This window comes from Toxorhynchites rutilus, chromosome 1, assembly GCF_029784135.1.
Source record: "Toxorhynchites rutilus septentrionalis strain SRP chromosome 1, ASM2978413v1, whole genome shotgun sequence".
Classification (NCBI taxonomy): Eukaryota; Metazoa; Arthropoda; class Insecta; order Diptera; family Culicidae; genus Toxorhynchites; species Toxorhynchites rutilus.
In genome coordinates, this window is record NC_073744.1 from 94,670,151 (window position 1) to 94,677,854 (window position 7,704).

The 7,704-nt window shown below is 38.3% G+C and overlaps 1 protein-coding gene across 6 annotated transcripts in view; it reads right to left on the minus strand.

Annotated features, from left to right (window-relative positions):
• LOC129779506 (tachykinin-like peptides receptor 99D) overlaps window positions 1-7,173 on the minus strand; it is a 214,628-nt gene extending 207,455 nt beyond the window's left edge. For 3 of the 6 annotated variants that reach the window (XM_055787051.1, XM_055787060.1, XM_055787017.1), the window contains exon 1: window positions 6,546-7,173. The gene's annotated coding sequence lies outside the window, so the exon portion shown is untranslated. The remainder of the gene's footprint in view (window positions 1-6,545) is intronic. The other 3 variants (XM_055787026.1, XM_055787035.1, XM_055787042.1) reach the window with 3 other exon arrangements.
• Window positions 7,174-7,704: the final 531 nt, after the last annotated feature.

A 7,704-nucleotide genomic window follows, 5' to 3' on the forward strand; every position in this document is an offset into this window, starting at 1 on the left:
ACGCTGTTACCCAGACAGCAACCAAAATCAAGCTCCCCCCGCAGGTGGTGAAGGCGGTCGCTCTTGAAAAACTCATCAGCGAATTCGCATCGATGGGTGCTACAGCAGAGTACAAGCTGTGTGGCATAATTCAGTTTTTTTTCCAAGCAGTTAACATTGTCTGTTTTCCGTCATCATAAGGGTTCGTTGGTGCCTTTGAGAATGCATCAATTCATTAAACTGACGTTATGGCGAAGCAAGCGTTAATATTGTGCGCCAAAAAATAATTTGGGGAAAACCAAGTATCTTGAATGTCTTACTGGAATGTTATAAATTATTTGGGTTCGCGTGCCAGTCGCACAACTGCCTTCAACTAGGATTGCATTTGCACTAATATTGATCATAATGAAGTATTGCTACTGTTTTCGAGGTTGTTATTAACAAAAAAAAGTTTATTTCGCTTGTTTAGTCACCAAGAAAACAAATGTCGTTCTGGAATTTTGTATGTGATTAGGTTTCGCTTGCCAGTAACAAAACTTCTTCCACTAAGGGTGACAGCTGCGCTTCTCTCGAGCATGAGAAAGTAATGCTTTTTTTCGAGGTCAGTAATATTAAAAGGAGCGTATCTTTTGAGAATAGCGCAAAATGATGCGAAGTGTTTATATTCCTAGTAGTTTCAAGCCACCAATGTATGGCTCTGTATGCATGCTATGGCGAACGCTTGTTTGGCGCTTGGTTTACGTTGTACGAACGATGCCTAGAGGTGCGATTGCTTTGAGGCGATACTAAATAACATGTAACATGATATTTTGACGTAGGACTACGTCTAACCGGAAGATATAGGGGGTGAAATGGAAATCTAGGCACTGAACAAGTAGGAAAAAATGCAAGATTTGGAACGCTTATAACTCGAGCATTTCTCAATAGATCGCAAAGGTTTTCTATCAATTGATAGGAAATATATCTACGCATCTATCATAATGAATAACATTTCATTTTTCTTGAGATAAATAATTGAATAATTGTGAAATATCAAGCATTCTCAAAATGCACTATGTGCCCATTTTTGATTGGTCCATTTTGTGCTCCTCAAATCGTACCGACCAAAACGGGCAACCAGAGCAGCAGCGAAATAGAATGAAGCACGATTGGAAAGGAGAAAGAAAAAAATGAACGAAACATTGGTCGCAGTCTCACACATGCGTTATTCTCGAGCCAGCCAGTCAGCTTAAAAATCCCCGCTCCGCTGCCGTAACGACATTCTTTGTGTGGACACCGACTGGACAACATCGTTGCTGGACGAGCTGGACGGCGATCGAGTGCCTTTCTCAAGGCAAGAGGGCGGAGGTGGTAGCGCTGGAGTAGAGTAATAGAGTAGAGTAGAGTTTTCAAAGGGCCTTTCTCAAGGCTAGAGACGAATGAACTGCAAAAGTTTAAAGTCTCTATAATTCAAGACCTTCCTTCCTTCCTTCCGTAACGATCATTCTCATTCAAACCGTACACCACATCGGTTCGCATCACAACACATCAACAAACCAACCCAAGCAGCCATGTCTGGACATGGTAAAGGAGGAAAAGTGAAGGGAAAGGCAAAATCCCGCTCGAACTGTGTTGATCTGGAGTTCCCCGCAAGGGTAGCTAGGCCGAGCGCGTTAGTACCAGTGTACCAGTCCACCTAGCCGGTGTTATATAGTTTCGGCCGCCGAAGTGATCGAGTTGCCTGATGAAGCTGCTCGCGACGATAAGAAAAACCGCATTCAGAACAGAACACATCAAGACGACAACAGGCAGTTGCAGCGAGTGGCGAGTGGCAAACGCAATCGCAAAACGGCATCAGGTAGCAGAAGAAAAAAGTTTGTTCTTTATACAAACTGCTTTGGTGGCAAATCCAGAACAAGGCGGCATCGAGGGCGTTCGAAATGGTTTTTTTCAAAACCACGAGTACCAAGTTTTCTAAATTGGAACCATTCCATAAAACAAGGCGCTTTTCAGGGCCATTAAACCTTCCAAAAAAGAGTTTAGGAAATACAGTTCAATGCTTTCTAAACCAATATCCAAAATAATAATAAAACACAAATTGAATTGATGGGAAGAAAATTTCCAACTGTGAAAGCTGTGGCGAGTGACAAATGCAATTGCTAAACAGAAAGGATTAGCCGAACAAGATGGGGATATCGAGTGATAACAAAACAATAAACTCTTTAGATTGAAGATAATTTTGTGATCCTGAAAAGGACCCTTTTTAGCTTGCATGTGAATCCAACGAGCGAACAAATCGTAATGAATGTATTTTTTTGCCATCGCTGCCTTTTAACGCTCATTCGTTCGTCTCGTTGGACTCGCCCCTTTGGCTGAGTCTGCCGATTTGTCTCTATCCTGTGAGTGTGTACTGCTAGAGTATAAAACACGCGGACCCCAAAAAAAATATCTTATTTTCTTTCAAACCGTAAACCCGTGTGGTTGTACGGCATCGGCATCGTGGACGTAACAAAGGAGGACAAGTTAAGGTAATGGGCTCCACTACCACATTCCACGTATTCGGTCCCACACGTTGCTGGACATATTCGGCTGTATGGCAAATGCGAGAATTACCTCATACGCACATTTTTAGTTTGATTAATCGTCAAGATACGCCTTTGGGGAATCGATAGTGTTATTTCCTCGGGAATCCCATATTCATCTACTGATCAACTACTCTCCTGTATACTAAAATCTGCTCGAGTCAAAATTACCCAATCGGATCCCAATATTGCATTATGTAACCCGTTTGACTCAAGTCCAATAGGGTCGTGCAAATGTGTCAAACAATTCGACACAGATCTCATTGAACTTCATGTTCCATTTTTATGAAGGGAAAATGACAATGAATTTTCGGATGAAAGCTTTTGAAACAAAAATCATATATGAAAAAAGGCTCTCATATATGTTCTGTGTAATGTGGGGGAACAAAAATTGTGTCTGATAATGATTCTATATTATGGATAAAAGTTTGGCGGAAATGCGAGAAGATGTATAGAGAAATAATTAAATTAAGGCTATGACTAAGTCTCCAAGGTATTTAAACAACTTTGAGTAATAATTTTTATTCAAATTTTAACAATGTAAAATGGCTTCCGGTTCTACTAAGTATTTTTCACCAGTCAGTAATTGAATGAAATTAATATAAATTTTCTCAATTTCAATTTTCTACTTTGCTACAAATTGTTAAAACAGTCATACACACTTACACTTATGCATTAGTTATTGTTCATTTAACGACCAAAATATTTTTACTAGATTCAATATATATGGCAATGATTGATATGAGGTACATACTAGGGGGGGCATCGCTGATTAATGGTCAGTTGCACCCCAATAGGAAGTATTCCGTGTCGGTCACACAGATAGAGCACTGTAGACTGCACATCCCAATTATGAGAATCTTTGTAATACTAATCTCGAACCAACCGCGAGTAATCGGTTACAAATTACTAACATAGTCGTAAGACAAAAATTGTCAAAATATTGAACTCCCGGCCCCGTCAGGCTAACGCCATATGTACCTTAATAAAATATATATTTTTTTGAAAAAAAAGTTTGCCAGGTCAGCTAGTAATTTGATATTATAATGACGAGTTTTGGACTTCCAAGAAATTTATATTAAAAGTGAATTGTAAAGGGTCAATTAGAAGATGAATCAATGAACAGTTCTACGATTGGACCCATGATCGTAAGTACGAAAACGTGAATGTTTGAATGTATTGATAACAAAAAATAATTTTTTGGCGGGACGAAGTTTGCCGGGTCAGCTAGTAAATGAATAAATAAATAAACTTCGCCTGCGAATGACAGATCTGTAATGTCCGAAAAAGAACCTGAGACTATTGAGAACCAGAGCAGAGGGTCCAAAGCCCCCGAGAAGAATGATTGTAATAGCTGTTATATACAAAGAAGATATGGTTAAACCCCAAAAGAATTCCCTCCGTGACCTACTCAGGTAAAAAAAAAATCATATATCACTAAATATTTCTTGTTATAAGTTTCTTGGATACCTTCTCAGGTTGCGAAAAATAACCTCGGTCGAGAAAATTTAAATAAATTTGAAATTTCCAACTTTAAATTCCGAAAGTAAATTGAAATAAAACACACTTAGAATTCGAATTTCGATGAAACTTTTATTTCAAATTAAAGTTTGGTTTATGCCATTATGTGTGAAATACAACATCATTCAAATGTCCACCTAGGGCTTCCTCGCACACCTTCATCCGGAACAGGTAATTTTCGATGACTTTTCGGCACATATGGGGCGGTATCTCGGTCATAACTTCACGAATGTTGTCTTTCAAATGTTCAAGAGTTTGCGGAGAGTTGGTATAGACACGGTCTTTCGCATAACCCCACAGAAAAAAGTCTAGCGGGTTCAAATCGCATGATCTAGACGGCCAATTGGCATCACCAAAACGCGAAGTTATGCTTCCCTCAAATTTCGTTCGCAATATGGCCATGTTTGGTCGTGTTGTGTGGCACGTGGCGCCGTCCTGCTGAAACTATATGTCATCCGTATCCATATCTTCAATTTGTGGCAAAAAAAAATCGGTTAACATGCGGCCATAGCGCTCACCATTCACAATTACCGTCTCGCCGTCCTCATTTTCAAAGAAATACGGCCCGATGACTCCACCAGACCATAATGCACAATAAACAGTGACTTTTGGCGAATGCAATGGCCTCTCAACAATCACGTGTGGTTTTTCTGAGCCCCATATACGGAAATTTTGGGTGTTCACATAGCCACCGAGCTCGAAATGTGCCTCATGCGTGGACGTGGCCGGCTATTTAAAGCTCATATCACCGAAAATTTCACAATGAGAATGATTTGCTACTCCCAAGCATCATTCAGTGTGTTCTGTGTGCAACTTCGGTGATTCAGGTCAATCACGAAGAGCAACTACGAAGTGAACTGTCTACCCAAGTGCAGGCTCAAATAGTTAAATCAATATATAAATAAATACCCCAGTCGACACCATGGGGAGGTAGGGTTGGAGTTACTGAACGAGAAGCTAAGCATTACGAATGGGGTCTATTTTATGCCTGCATGGTACGGTACATATATTCGTTTATATAAATAGATGTCGGTTCTTACTGCCATATTAAATTGAAAACAAAATGGACTGATTATCTCGCAGACATAGATTACTAATCAAAATTACTACTTAAGTCATTACCCGAACATATTTATTTCATAACATGTCGAAAAAATTTCTAATCCGGGAAAATCCTAGGCCGATTGGGTATTGATCTCGATTCCTATGTTAGTGCTCGCCCGGAATTTATAAGGGAACTCCCGCTTTACTAGATATCCGACAACGCTCGACAAATGCAATCGTTTTCAAGACCAAAGAGTTGAGCTAACCTAAGCCTAATTCCAACCGATTTCTCAGGTCCGACATTCAACTGAACCTATCAACCTTAATCTGCAATAACATGCCACAACCCATATAAATCTTGCCTAAGATTATCTGTCCCTAGTATCACTCCTATTGGTATGATCGTACGGAAACTCATAAAAACGAGTGGTTCTATAGTTGTGAAACGCAGTGTATATCACATCGAACTCAATAGAACAATGTGAATTTTTTTTTCATACAATCAGTTTTTGAATCTTCCAATGTGAACTATTATGAACACAAACACAAAGCATATTCTTCATAGTCATTAAGCATGATCAGCGTTTGTACCGAATCACCGATATTTAAACATTATTATCTTGGCACTTTTCATGATTAGTTCATCTTTAGATAATAAAATTGAACATGTTGCCATAAGTCCATAAGTCCATAAGTTTTTTTGCGTTAACTCGGGTGGCACCCTTCCATCGAGATTCCATTCAATTGGTTTCTAACGGAATTTGTGCAATATTGAACTGCTGACAATCGAAACACGATTGTCACATCTGACGATTTTCATTATTTTATGAACACTTCGACATTACAGTATTAGGAACATAAACTTTATTCACATTCATAGCTAACTCTCCAGCGTTTTCAGCTTTATCGAAGTAATACCTATTTTATTCTTGTTCGTATTCATCTTCGACGCGCTGACAAAATTGAGTCAGACGATCACAAAACGGTCTGAAAGCTTTGTAGTACGGAATCTTATCTTTCTAACGCTACTTAGGGAAAACGAACCGCACTTATAAAACATAAGATATCGATCAGTAGAGCCGGAAAGAATAATGGATTTCTTTTTCCTTAAACAAATATTTGGGCCAAATGAGCTGAAATTGGAAAAAGATATCACGGCTTTTTGTATCAATTAATTTATTATCCTCTTTGGCGTCATGAAAACATAGAGATAGATTACTTGACGCACTTCAATTTTGTCACATGCACTTAAAATATTGTAAGGACGAAGGAACCTACTTCAAATATTAGAATAATTGAATTGAATCTCAACAATACCATCAAACACAAAGTTCACAACTTTTGAAAGACATAGCCTAATTCATTTAGAAAAATGCGTTATATGATGATGTGTCATAAATTATTTTGTTGAAACACTTCAAAATAAAAAGCATCACTTACCATATGCCATACACTATATGCTTCACGAATGAAAGCGTAATTAACCGTTGAAATCACGCTGCAAATCACGAATAATACATCTAAACACATATTTGTGATTCTTTTAGTATTCTGTATTTATAGTTGAACATCCACAGTGTTGATGTTAGAATCAATCAGCGGTAATCCGAATACTTATTTCGAATTAGGCTTTTCATCGTTTCTCTGGAACGCGTAATTAATGATAACCACAACTACCACATTATAATTTGTTTCGATAGTAAATTAATTCGGCACTTCATGATAGAATATTCTCCTCACACATTACACACTTCGATTATTTCCCTCACTGGCTGTTACTAACCTGCTAAAATTCAAGTACTCCAACACTCATCGGATTGAATAAACCTTCGTTCATCAAACCATATTCTCCAGCACATGTGGTGTTAATTTAGCCTGAATGAGATCTTCACCATTAGACTCAGCAAACAACGTTTCATATGAACAAATATACAAATAAGAAACTCTTGACCGTTGCAAATTCAAAGGAATGATATCACATGCCAGCTATTGACATACCGCCAACCCACTTCATAAACTTTCACACGCTGAAGAATTACCGTACAAATAACAATGTTCTCCCCAAGACATAAGCGAAGCGACTGATATCGATTGCCGTTGGATATTTCCAACCCATCTTCTACAGATGCCATAAATTGGCGAAAATACATCGGTTATGTTTCATGAGCATGCGCTTGCAAGGAAACTCTCGTTTGTTTCGACCCTAACAATGTTGCCAATTCGAAGTATGAGGATGATTGAATGAAACTTGATAAGAAGCTGTCCACATACCATGTGGGTATTCCTTACATCCACTCCCTTGTTGTCTACGTGGACATTCCTCCGGATTTGAAGATTTTGAAAAAAAATGTATATATACTAACTGCGTTTTACTGTGATGTTATTATATAAATACGTCTTCGTGTGAAATCTTTCGAAACAGTTCAACTGTTCCGTTGAATATGAGACACTTTTGCTGTTGATGCTATATATTTTTTTATATATGAGACTATTCAGATGACATAAGACACTTATCCAAACAATTAGCTCTTTAAAAACAACTACTTTAACATAATTTGAACCAGTAGTTACTCAAATTATGATTTCTGCGTATCCGAAA